Here is a 13,899-nt window from a genome sequence, read left to right on the forward strand (position 1 = left end):
AAAGTGATAGTGAAACTAAAAAGCGATCGTGCATTCAAAAAGGTGTGGGGGGGGGGTCAACATTGTGATGTCTATCAGCCATCGGCGATAGACTATGGCATCGTCTATCGGCCCAACTAGAGATGCACTGATCAATGGGCCAGGGCTCAGAATCTGCTGATTTTCCTCATGATCGGCCCGATCAGTCTCACTTCTTTCCAATTTCGAGCAGATCCGTTTTGTTACCAGCGGCACAGGCAATAACGTCTCATTCACACCGGTTAAATAGTGCTTGTATTGCGCATTATTTTAGTCATTCTCGCAGGTTTCGCACTTACACCAAAAGCACACGCACCACCACTGATCTATATTATTAGAGCACACAAGCAGTCTCAGTCTCAAACTGCTTTAGTGAGCCACAAATACTAAAATGCGCTAAAACGTTCAAATACATACAAAATTATATCAAAATGCTGGTCTTGGTGAGTTTTATAACTTTAATGGTAAGCATTAATTTGTATTTAATTTTTACAATGAAGACTACAGAAATTACCTTTGATAAAAATTTACATTTGATTACTTTAATTTCTGTAGTATTTCTTACTTGAATAAAAACTTACTTAACCTGAAAAACTTAGTTTCATAGCACTCTTTATTCTATTGCATTTATTTGTGCTTTTGTTTGCAGTTTTTTTATTTGTTCTTATTTTATTACTGACTTTTTACTTTTTTTATGAAACTTTGCGTTGAAAAAAGTAGAATTTTGTTTGTATATGCTGTCAATTCTCTCTCTTAGGAAAAACAAATCAGAATTGGCAAAAATCAGTATCGGCAGATCACACTAACAAAAAATCGGAATCAGCCAATCGGTGCATCTCTAGGCCCAATCCTAATACTTACGAAGTGAACACTTAGAACTGAGCATATGGCCTTTCGAAGTACACTCCATTTGACAGCATGCCATATGACCGACTTCTGTGTTTCTGTGACTTCAGTGTTGCTACCTTGTGGACCAAGTAATTAGTGCAAAACAATTCAAGGCTCATGCACATTCAAGACTGATGACAAAAATATTAATGTAATCCAATGAAGTTTGAACTTTGCAATATGTATAAAAACTGCTGCCCAGCATTAGCCTAACTCTGTTGCATTTGCTTTATTGCATTTCTTGTCCTGCTCTGAAACACATTTTATATTTTCTTTTGTTCATATTTTCTTTATAAATACAAAATCTGCAACAAGTTGGAAACTACAGAGCTACAATCTTACGTCATAAATTGAGAAATTAAATTTTTCTGGTAAACGATGGCATACGATTTAAATCATTACAGACTGGTTTATAGTTTAACACATTTTCACTGATGCATTCAAAACTATCACTACCATCAAGTCATTTTTGCAATTCTGAGATTTCTGACAAAACCTCATCCATGTTAGCCACTTGGATAACATTATCTTGACAAATGGGCAGAATTTGCAACAGCAATGTAGAAAACATTACATAAAACTGTTCCAAGTTTGTAAGGCATACAGAAATTCATTTACCAACTGGCCCAAAACACACACCATTACCAAGTATAATAAAGTAGTTTATGTAATTACTTCACCCTGATTCCATGTTCACACCTATATAAGACATATAATATGTCAAAAGAATTCAAGAACAAAAGTCATAAGGAAATCTTAAAAGGAACTGAATGCAGTATAAACAGGGCTAAATCTGCAGTTATTCAGACTGTCATTTATTATTAACTATATGCAGCATAGTCCATAATATCCATATTATCCTAAGAAAAAATATATATTAACCGATTAGTAATAAAATGTAATCATTTTATTTTTCTTGCAAATCAGCAGATGGAATCTGACATCTGATCAGTTAGATTTCATCATGTGACCTGTGTGTGACATCCCCATGTGTAAATATCAGATCAAGAAAACAAACTGTTTATGTGCAGCATAAACACAACCTTTGATTCCCTTTTAAGCAGGAGTGAATCAAAGTCTCTAGGCAGTCAGGTGTAAAGCAAGCTCAGGTCATAAATCAGTAATATCAGGAACAGCTGACAGCTGCTGCCTGCATTTCAGTGAAACTGGCATGGGTTTCATAAGCGTGCACGACTCTAAACCAGTGCAATGGCAATGAAACAATGAATCTTCAATATGGTGATCACAATGAAAAGAAAGTATGTCACACATGTCATATAGATTAAAAGTGGCAAAAGCAGGTCATATTCTGACTTGCATCTTACATCAAGTCAAAATAATAATGGCTGCTTGTGCAGCAAGTCTTTTTAACACTGACCTTTAAGCCTCCTTCTAAGGTTTTAAACCCTTATCTGTATCTGATCGGTCTTAAACATCACAAAAAGGGCATTTAGGTCAACCTAAAAGAAATAAAGTAGGAGGAAATTCAAAGAAATTACACAACTTGACTGAAAAAAAACTGTCAAAGGTCTTGTCTGCAGTATAACGGTTTTCAATTGCAAAAAGAATCAATATATACTGCATATATCAGTATATGTGTAAAAACAAAGCAACAAATTTGAAACAACATGCACTGGGTCTTCATGTAGAATCCTAAAATTAGCACATACCTAATGAAGCTTTAAATGAGAGCAATTGGACAACCAGGTTGATATGCTATATAAATTTAATAGTTTACAATTACAATGTCTGACCCCACTGGCCTTTACTCTCATCCGCAAAGCTCAGAGAAACACAATAATCATCAGAATATCCATCACATCATTTTTAAGAGAGACACTGAGATACTCTCATATTTACAGTTATAGTCCAAGACAACAGCCACACTGAGCAGTGCATCACAAATATAACAGTGTACTTTTAAAAAGGATTAATTATCCCATACAAATCTGCCAACAACTACAAAAAGAAGGCATATATTAAAGATTTGTGCAGTCAATTCAGAACATTATTAAGCAAGTATTCATAACTTCCATGTTAGACCATTACCTTCTTGATGAAATATTCTTCAAAGGTCCAAGAAACAGCTGCTGTGCCTGACAGATCTCAACAACTGCAACAATAACTGCTCTAAATCAACAAGCTCCCCACCCACATATTTTCAACTGAAAAGGTTTGGCTTCAACCGCCGTTTCCCAGAGTTTTTGGAGTATGTATCACACTGATTGTTGCTAATGTGTCAACAAATGTGATGTCAAAGAAATTAACTTCCCCTTCTATTTTAACCAACTGGAAAACTAGAAATGTCAGATACTGGAGGCACTATGCCAAAGATCAGAAGCAGAACTTTTTTATTCAATATATGGGTGTACATAAGAAAACTACAGAAACAGCATAAAACTAGTGTTAATTTCGTTAACGAAGATTATGACGAAAAATGTTCGATGACTAGCTTTTTTCCCATAATTAAGATGAGACGATAATAAGGTCAATAAACAATAACCAAGACTATATCAACATTAGGGGTGTGCGATATTGAAGAAGAATGCGATATGCGATCTTTTTCAATTATACTTTAAAATATTTAAAAATGAAAATTATATAACCAATTTGTTTCACATTCTTTCTTGGAAATGAAAGAATCACTATAACTTCTGAAAGTGACCAGCAGTGTTTTAGCAGAACATAAAAAGAAATGTCACAAATCAGAAAATGTCATTTTTGAACATCAGTGTAAACATACAAAAAAAATAAATAAATAATGACACTAATTTTATATCATTGTAACTTTGCTTTCCATACACAAAAAAAAAAACTTCATATACCACAGCAAAAACTATAGTCTGAGAAAGTTCAAACACGATTAAAGGCACGTGAACAGTCAGTAAAAAACTAAAAAAAAACAAAAACAAAAAAACACGGACTAAATACACAATTTACAAGCATAGATAAAATAAACAGTAGTATTCAGGCACAGAAATTTAATAATTAAGTGTAACACCACATAGTGTTCACTATATGAATTAAATTTAGATTAATATTTTTTATAGCAGTTTTGTTGTTTGATTAACATTAGTGACATATTCGGTAGCACATATTTATAGGATGCTGTCCCTTTAAATCAGACTGCACGGATCCAGTATAATGATACACATCCGATTACTTTCTTAGTTGTTTATATTCATTTAAAACATAACCGACTGTGTTTATTGCCATTGTGTGTATGTGTCTGTTCAAACATGAGGAGATGCGAAAAGACGTTTTGATTTAAGTATTAAAGTACATTTAAGTACATTTATTAAAATGCATATCGCAAGGGCGTGCGATATGCATATTGCGATATTTCCATTTGCGATATTTCGATAATATCGATATATCGTGCAGCCCTAATCAACATGCAGTTTTATTGGCGAAATAAGATGAGACTAAAATGTATATTCAAAAAGATTATTCAAAAACTTTACCAAAAATCTCTTTTTATTTTCGTCAAAAAAAGGAGACAAAATGTTATTGCGGACTGCTCTACACACCTCTACTACGCGAGCTCTCATGAGCGCGGTTGCCAGATATCAAGAGTTCCAATCCTCGAATCAGAGCTTCGTTGTTAAATTCATACATTTTCTGCCCAGTGTGTTTTGCTTATTTTAAGCAATCTGGCAACCATGCGCATGCACTTGTTCCTCATTGCGGAAGCGCCTCTGCAGATGATATAAAAAACAAACAAGCTGGAGTTTAACAATCTAAATGAAAGCGTCACTCAGTCGGTCAGTGTTATGTCATGAGATCTCTACTATATTGTTCGCTGTTGTTTTAATAGAGAAATTGACTATTGCAATTTTGGAATAAGTGGAATTACTAGGAAGTTTTCATTGACTAAACCTGACTAAAATGCTCATACATTTCACTGAATAAACAAAAACAGGACAAGTTTGACTAAATATGATAACTAAAATGTACATTTGAGTAAGACTAAAACTACATTATAAATGGCTGCCAAAATGAATACTGCTGTATGGTAAATTAATAATAATCTTATTGCTAAAATGTCAAGTTTCATTGAATAAAACTAGACTAAAATACTTCAGGTTTTCTTCGACTAAAACTAGACTAAAATGTTGAGACTTTTAGTCGACTAAAACTGGACAAGGACATTTTAACACGGGACTAAGACTAAAATTAAAATAGCTGACAAAATTAACACTAAAACCTACAAGATCTTGCAAAAAAGTAATCAATGGAAAATATTTATGATTATTTATTAAGGTTAAAGGGGTCATATGATGCCATTTCTATTTTTTCTTTTCTTTAGTGTGTTATGTAGCAATTTGTGCATGTATAAGATCTGCAGAGTTACAAAGCTCAAAATCTAAAAGAGAAGGCTGATCCAGACCAGGCTAAAATGGCTCGTTCTAACACACCCCCACATGTCTACATCACGATGTGAAAATATTTGCGTAATGCCACCCAAATGTTCACGCAAAGAAAGAAGGCGTGGTTTCAGGAATCACAGTAGTGTTGAAGCAGCAATGTCAGGGAGACGCTGTGTGTTTCTGTTAGGAAGCAAAAGCACTTTATTTGGCCTTCCAAAAGTAGATGCAATGAGGAATCATTGGTTAACATTTATTTACAACAGAACAGCACAACCCAAATGTTCGAAATTGTGCAACGCATTTTATGGACAAGAGTTTTGTGAACCTAGATTAGCCAATTTCTACAGTATTTGTACAGTAAAATTCTGTGTTTTTTGAACATTAAAGCATGTCAACATAATCTGTTACACCAAATACACAAAATAATGATCTTTAAAATAGCATCATATGACCCAGTTAAAGCATTTTTTCCAAATAATATCACTAAGTAATATATAATAATATACTCCAAAGCCTTGTCTTGCACAGTACTCACTGAAGTTCCACTACTGGTTAAAAGTAAAACTGGCCTTCATTAGATCAGTTCACTCAGTGATAAGGGTGTGAGTCATTACTTAGGGACCCAGAAAAAACAAGATGTAGATTTGAGATGTCTAATGTTGTGGTCTGAGTCCCTGGAAAAACTAACTCTACGCCCTTCTCTGAAGTGCATTATAAGTGAGATTGAGAAGAGATAGAGGAACCGATTGTTTAACGCAGCAAGGGTGATATCATCTATTTGACCTGACTCATTTGACCTGCTTAAGATCTTTAATGATATAATGCTGAAGGGGAGGTACAATTCATATTCCTTTATTAAGTAACTTTCAATGTAATTGAAACAATTTCTGTGAAGACAATTTCACAAACAGTGTAAGTAAATCACACTGCGCTCTCTCTCTCTCTCCCTCTCAAAACGCACAAACGGCTTCAAATGACCATCGTGTCTCCACTATAAGCGAGCAGCACAGTTGACACAGGAATTGTCACTTGCACAATCAAGGCATGATAAAAAAAATAAATAAAAAAAAATCTGTATCTGTAAACATATCGACAGATACTGCTTCCCTCCAAAAACCCCAAAAATACCAACCTTATCACCATTAAAACAAAAATGTAACAGACTGACCTTAAATTAAAAGCACACCACAAGCACTGTACCTCTTCCACAAACTGAGATAAGTGCTAATATATAGAAAATGTGCATAGTGCCATAAACACAAACACAAAACATCATGGTAACACACAACACAAAAATAATCCAATAAACATTAACTTCACAACATAAGATGTAAAATAAAACCCTAACTGACATAAAAGATAAGAAAAATCTATGAGGAAACATCATTATTTAAATTGAAAAAACATCAAATGTGAGGTGTCCCTTTCTCTAAGTGAATGTGGATTTGCAGTTTTTCCACTGTAAAATATAAGATCAGTTTTTGGAAGTGAAAAATAACACTTAACAGCATTTTACTATAAAATTACATGACCTTTCCAATTAGATCTATTACAGTTTAGAGTAAGAGAAAATACTGTTTACCAATGAACAGGTTTTTACTGTAGCATGGAAGCATTTACAGTTAAAAATATGATCTTTTTTTTTTTTTTTTTTTTTTTACAGTGGTAAGTACTTCCTAGCATTTTTACAGTGGTAAGTACTTCCTAGCACTGAACACTTTAAAATGGAAAACAAAAGAGGAAGCTTTTTAGATCCACATGGCTGAAGAAACAAAGGATGAAGATATGGAGCACTAATTATTCCAATCATAAACAATATCATAATATATACTTTTCCTTTTTTGTTTTTTGGACCAAAGAGTATAGGGAGAGTATGCATCAAGTGGTCACCACATAAGGGAACCACAATTCAAGCATTCACTTCTTATAAAGTTTTAATTTGATTAAACTTTTTGGTCACTACATCATTGCTTTCAAAATATGGAACATGGTCATAATAAAGAATGAGAAGCTGTATCCAAACTTTTAAATAGTACTATATATACCACAGCATATTACCATGGAATGTACATAGCGCTCCCACATTACTTTAAAAAACAAAAACAAAAACACACCTTCTAAATAAGTGGTATAAATAGAAATCTCGTAACCTATATTTTCTAACTTGTCTATCGCTTGGTGCCATCGTGCAAAACTGAAACTGATCGCATTTGGAGTGTAAAGCAAAACTCCATGAGGCGACATGAAAAACAGAAGCGAAAATGCGGCGACCAAGCAGAGGCGAAGAACGAGACGCCGCCGTTCACCGTCGCGCACGAGGATTCCCTCGGCCATATACTGGAAGAGGTGACGTCATGACGCAGAGGTGGGGAATCCCCCAGGAGACAGCGCGTGAGAAAAAAAAAAAAAAACCCGACAACCGGTGCCACTGCCAGAATGAAACCCTAAAGCATAAAAGCTGCCAGATCGGTATACAAAGAGCTGTTTTTATGCTGGGTCGGCGGGCGTAAATCCAATGACTGCAACAATACCGAGAAGTGAAAATGATGGAGGTTTATTAGGCTATTCTATTATTGTATTTTATTTTCACTTTCGTTTAATGTATATCCTTAATTGCCTCACCCTATCAATTGTATGTAGTGTCTAATTAAGAAATGGTAGTACTTTGGGCGGTTTGGCAATATTGTAAATAATGACAATCATGCTAGTAAAGTATTATGTATTCTAACTCTGAGTATAAAGGCCTTTATTGTATTTACACTCGTCCCTTTCTCACTTCATATTAGTATTAACCCAATTCAATTTCAATATTGTCTATTTGGTACTACAGGCACACTGTGGCATTACTGTAAAATGCTGACAGCCTGGTCAAATAAGGCTTTGTTGACCGACTCTGAGAAGAAGAGGTACGGGAGAAACGACAATACGGCATCTATAAACCTATGACATAATCAAGAATCTGCATTCACGATGAATCAACGACATAAAGCAAAAATCCCTTTCACATCAGGTTACACAACATGCATTCACGCGAAAGGAAAACTTTATGGTTCTTCAGATTCTTATTTTGTGTTGTTTAAGGACTTAGCAACATATTAAGTGTTTATGAAACTAAGTCATCCAGATAACTACTATCGTCTTGTCAGGTCACTGTGACATTCGTCTAGCTTCAAACCACGGCTCAGATGAAACAATGTGTACATAATTTCCGTCACGAGCGCATCCCGTTCTCAGAATCTAGCAGCATAGATTGTGATCGACACATCAGCGCGAGCTGAGCTGAAGCAGCACTGCAAAACATCATCTGACACTGTCATGTACAATCTTCACTGAGAAACAACCACAGACCTGCGCCAAAGTGCCTTTCTTCACTGCCTTACAAAGCGACGTGGCTGGACAACTTACCCCTCTAAGTGTCGTTCAAGGTTTCTGAGAAAACGTCCCCCGCCGATATAAGCGCAGTCAACACGTTATTGACTTTTCTAACTACCGTTTAAGAGTTTATACGCTTTTCTAAAAAGATCTTTTCCAACTTTTCCGTCACTACAAACACGCAAGCTACAGTGGTCTATGCGAAAAAGGGCTGCACATTGCCAGTTTCTCATTGATTGACAGGACTTTGACGCTCTCACGGACGAGATCAGGATTTTGTCCAATCGCTGAACTCGAGCGACGCGAAGGAGGCGGGACTTAGAACAAGCGAGCTAGAGTCCGCCTGTGTTTATTGCGCTGGCTCGGCAGGCTGTTCCGACTGCGCTGTCCTCCCTCGTAACGCGCTGTTCTGAAACCGAGTACGGCGGGGGGAAGGCGAGTTTCTAGAACAGCAAGCCTGAAAGTCATCTGAATTACTGGCAGTGCCTACGTCATCTCAACTTTTAATTCAGTGGATGTAAAAAGTACTGTCGTGACGTTTCCTCTAATCATTTCGATCCTTTTTTATAACACTGTGAGTTTAAGTGTGCCACTGGCCACAAATCACACAGCAAAACTAAATTAATATTTTCACTATATAACGCAAAGTGCGTTTTATTTTATTTATTTAAAAAAAATAGAGACTTTCAACTCAGCTCAAATATTATTTATAAAGCTCTTTCAAAACCATAAAAATTGAAAATTGTTACAAACATAAAATAACAGCAAAGAATAACAAATAATTACATAATAATTAAATATCAAAACAACTTTTGTTTATTTATTTATTTATTTATTAATGAGACTGAAAACATTTATTGCTGCAAATGCAATTATTTTAGAAACAATATGGCTTAGCAAACAAATATCAATAAAGTGACTGGACTATTGTTTTGTAACTAGAGATGTTCAGATTGTAGCCCCAAAACCAGAAATATTATCAGCTGTTTTACATTGAAGTTATGGGTTCCTATAGGAATTTCTAATAGGTTTTTAGTACAGCAGTGGTTTCTAAATTCATGTTCCAGGTGTGACTGTCTGTTATTTATAGAACAAAAATAAAGTCTCTTCCAGTAATGTTAACCTTTCTTACTCAGAAATCAAAAAATATTTTTAAAAACCCTCTGAAATTCCCAAAGGAAACCCTGGGTTCACCTACAAATTGACATCATGATTGAGCAACTCTAATGTGTTTGTATCAAATTAAGGTCAATCTTTTTTTCTCACTCACACATTTCGACTGAACTTTGTATTTGATTTCCACAGTCCAGAAGTTGCAGTCCAAGTTCAGTAGACTCTTTTTTTTATTATTATTATTTTTTTCACCCCTCACATCTAGTCTCTCAGTGCTGTCTTTAATGCAAAACAGAAACTCACACTGACAAAACATTCATATCCGATGCTGTGTCAAGAAATGATTCTGGAAATTACACATCACATTTGTTGCATTAATACTGAAATAAAGATCTCATGAACATGCTTTTACTATGAAAGAGTGCTGTGTCTGTTTGTACTTAAGTTAAAATCTCACTTGGCTTAAGAATATAAAAACATACACAGTGAATAATGTGAACATTTCACTCTGTCACTAAATAATGACAGAATTTACATTGTTGTATGAGTCATATCTGTAACAGAATACTTTTTACACTCTTGCACCAATCTGTTACAGATCTAATAGGCTCAAGCAAGAGACCTGCTGCAAATAGACCTGTTGCTCACTAAATATAGCACTTCCTCAAGTTTTATTTTAGAAATACAAAGCTGTTTTGTTACGTTAGCCATTGAAGAAGACAACAATGATGATGGAAGCAGAACAAAGAACAAGGAAATAATGAACATGTATTTACTGTCATTTCTCACTTCTTGGCACAGATGCCAGATGTCACACTGGTGCAAATAAAACCCCCAAACATTCATTTGATCTGGTTATTCTACAGTGACTTACATTTTAAACATCCTAATTTAAGTCACATCTTACCTGTCATCTGTTTATTTACCTGCATTTACCCACACAGCTGTTTATGTGGAAGACATTTATTTGTGCATATTTTGCACTGACTGATAAAGTGATATAGTATGTGATATAATTTGTGCTGGATGATGAAAAGAGGCCATAATACAAACTCACATAGGAAGAATGAGAACTCAGGAACAAAATATGAATTATTTAAATTTGCATTTACACCTACAAAATGTATGACTTCATAATATGGTCATATTCAAAATGTATGACTTCATAATATGGTCATATAAAGTCAACACATATGATTAATAACCAATGTATGCACCCCATATTTAATAGTTTTATTTATTAATACAAAACAAAACTCATGCACACAATCCTCCCTGCCACTACAAGCCTCACATATTTTTGTCTTCATTTGTCCAGGTAGGAAGTTGACACACAGCTTAAATAGTATTGAGAAAATGTAGCAGATAAACATCAGCTCAGTAGGTTTTAGTTTGTTTTTTTCTGTAAACTCACAACCACCTGTTCTTCTGAGACACTGATGGAAATCACAGATGTGCAGTCCATACTGCATCTCATACATCATTAATTTTGCAACCAGTTTCATGTAATGAACAATATTGACATAACTGATATATATCCAAAGAGACTGCTAACTTTTAATAACTGTTCCATCATTAAGGTATCAAGAAAGAACGTTAATCTTATTAGAGGTGTTAATAAATAAAACATAAACACACATACACACATGTATATATATATATATATATATATATATATATATATATATCTATATATGTGTGTGTGTGTGTGTGTGTGTGTGTGTGTGTGTGTGTGTGTGTGTGTGTTAGATTAGATTAGATTCAACTTTATTGTCATTGCACATGTAAGGTACAAGGAAACGAAATGCAGTTAACATCTAACCAGAAGTGCAATAAGCAGTAAGTACAGAATATACAGTGTTTACAATATGTTACAAATGTACAATGAATATACAAATAAGGCAGTACTATGGACATAATTTACAAATTTTAAATACTATCAGCATGATATACAGATAGGTGTACTATGAACATACTATACAGATGGATTATGTAATAAGTGTATTTACACTGTAAGCAGAAACAATGAACATATTAACATCATTTACACTAGTGCAATGGACAGTAAAAATGTGTATAGAAAATATAAAATATTCCAGTGTCCAAATGGATCATTCAGTATTCTGGGATGAACAGAGTGTAGTGCATGTAATAACAAGTGAACTGTTTTTGTTTGTTTGTAAACCAGATGTAGTGATGAGGAGGGGTGAGTAGTCTGTGTGTTTGGTGTGTGTGGGGGTTGGGGGTTGTGAGGTGTCAGAGGACAGAATTAGGTAAGGAGACAGCTGTAGGGAAAAAGCTGTTCCTGAATCTGCTGGTCCTTGTCCGGAGGCTCCTGAAGCGCCTCCCGGAGGGCAGGAGGTTAAGCAGTCTTTGGTCAGGGTGAGAGGAGTCCTTAAGAATGCTGCGAGCTAGACATAGACAGCGTTTTCTCTGGATGTCCTCAAAAGAAGGAAGTGGTGTCCCTGTGATGCGTTGGGCAGTTTTCACCACCCTCTGCAGTGCCTTGCGGTCAGCAGCTGAGTTACCATACCAGACTGTGATGCAACTGGTCAGGATGCTCTCGATCACAGACTGGTAAAAGTTCACCAGGATGGCTGAAGACAGCTGGTTCTTCTTCAGTGTCCTGAGGAAGAAGAGGCACTGGTGAGCCTTCTTGACCAGGCTGGAGGTGTTTGTGGTCCAGGACAGGTCCTCCGAGATGGTGGTTCCCAGGAACTTAAAGCTGGAGACACATTCAACAACCATCCCATTAATGTGGACGGGGTCATGCGTGCTTCCTTTCTTCTTCCTGAAGTCCGTAATGAGCTTCTTTGTCTTACTGGTCTTAAGGAGCAGGTTGTTGTCAGCATACCATGTGGCCAGGTGCTGTACCTCCTCCCTGTAGTCTCATCGTCGTCTCTGATGAGGCCAATCACCCTGGTGTCATCTGCAAACTTAATGATGGAGTTGGATCCATGCAAAGGCTTGCAGTCGTGGGTGTAGAGGGAGTAGAGGAATGGGCTCAGCACACAGCCCTGTGGTACACCGGTGTAGAGTGTGATGGTGGTGAAGCAGGTGTGGTCTGACCTAACATGCTGAGGTCTGTTGGTCAGAAAGTCCATAATCCAGTTGCAGAGGGAGGTGTTAATGTCCAGGTCTCCAAGTTTTGTTGTCAGCTTGGAGGGAATGACAGTGTTAAATGCTGAGCTGAAGTCAACAAACAACATCCATACATATGTGTTGTTATCGTCCAAGTGTGTGAGCACAGAGGATGCAGTATGCACAGTGCTGCACTCTGTGCTCACACACTTGGTCCTATTTCTATGGTAGGCAAATTGGTGTGGGTCCAGTGTGGGTGGGAGGAAGTCTTTGAGGTGTGCTAGGACCAGTAGCTCGAAGCACTTCATGACAATAGGTGTGAGTGCTACGGGTTGGTAGTCATTCAGGCACATCGGGGAGGAGTGTTTCGGCACTGGCACAATGGCTGTGGACTTAAAGCATGTTGGCAAAGTTGCTTGGGTGAGGGACAGGTTGAAAATGTCTGTATATATAGTGCTATATCTATTATATAGTGCTATAGTGCTATATATATATATATATATATATATATATATATATATATATATATATATATATATATATATATATATATATATATATAGTGCTATGTCTATTCCCCAGCCTCTTTCTTTTTCTTCTGCTGTCTTCTGCCCACCATTTGAAAAAGCACTCTCCTTAATCAGATTCCTCTCATTGATTATTTAATGTATTCCCTCTATGACCAACACGACAGCACCAAGGACAGGGAACAGACAGAGAGAACACGAGGGAAGAAGCAGAGGAAAAAACAGCATAAACAGAGAGCAGCCTGTATAGTAATGCATTATGACTTATTTCTGTCCAAACATGGCACATCTAACTTCAGAAAACAAGCTTTCATTTTTTTGCGTAGTACTTCATTTCATTATAAAGAATGTATTTGGGTGCTTTTAAAACCTTTAAGTTAAATTATGGATTCACTTATAAATATATTAATCTCTGGTCTTAAGATATGAGAAAATCTGCATTATATAAATGACCTCATGTAACGTGTTTAATAAAGTTTACAAGCTGTACCAAAGGCACTTTTTATTTTTTATTTTTTTCAAAGCCTTTA

The 13,899-nt window shown here is 35.9% G+C and overlaps 1 protein-coding gene across 4 annotated transcripts in view; it reads right to left on the bottom strand.

The window, feature by feature from the left end:
* LOC109080466 (signal transducer and activator of transcription 3) overlaps window positions 1-8,888 on the bottom strand; it is a 34,909-nt gene extending 26,021 nt beyond the window's left edge. For 2 of the 4 annotated variants that reach the window (XM_042726553.1, XM_042726587.1), the window contains exon 1: window positions 8,682-8,888. The gene's annotated coding sequence lies outside the window, so the exon portion shown is untranslated. Of the gene's footprint in view, window positions 1-2,955; window positions 3,023-8,681 lie in introns of those variants that run through there. The other 2 variants (XM_042726579.1, XM_042726570.1) reach the window with 2 other exon arrangements.
* Between the last annotated feature and the right edge of the window lie 5,011 nt (window positions 8,889-13,899).

Source organism: Cyprinus carpio, chromosome A3 (assembly GCF_018340385.1).
Source record: "Cyprinus carpio isolate SPL01 chromosome A3, ASM1834038v1, whole genome shotgun sequence".
NCBI classification, from domain to species: Eukaryota; Metazoa; Chordata; class Actinopteri; order Cypriniformes; family Cyprinidae; genus Cyprinus; species Cyprinus carpio.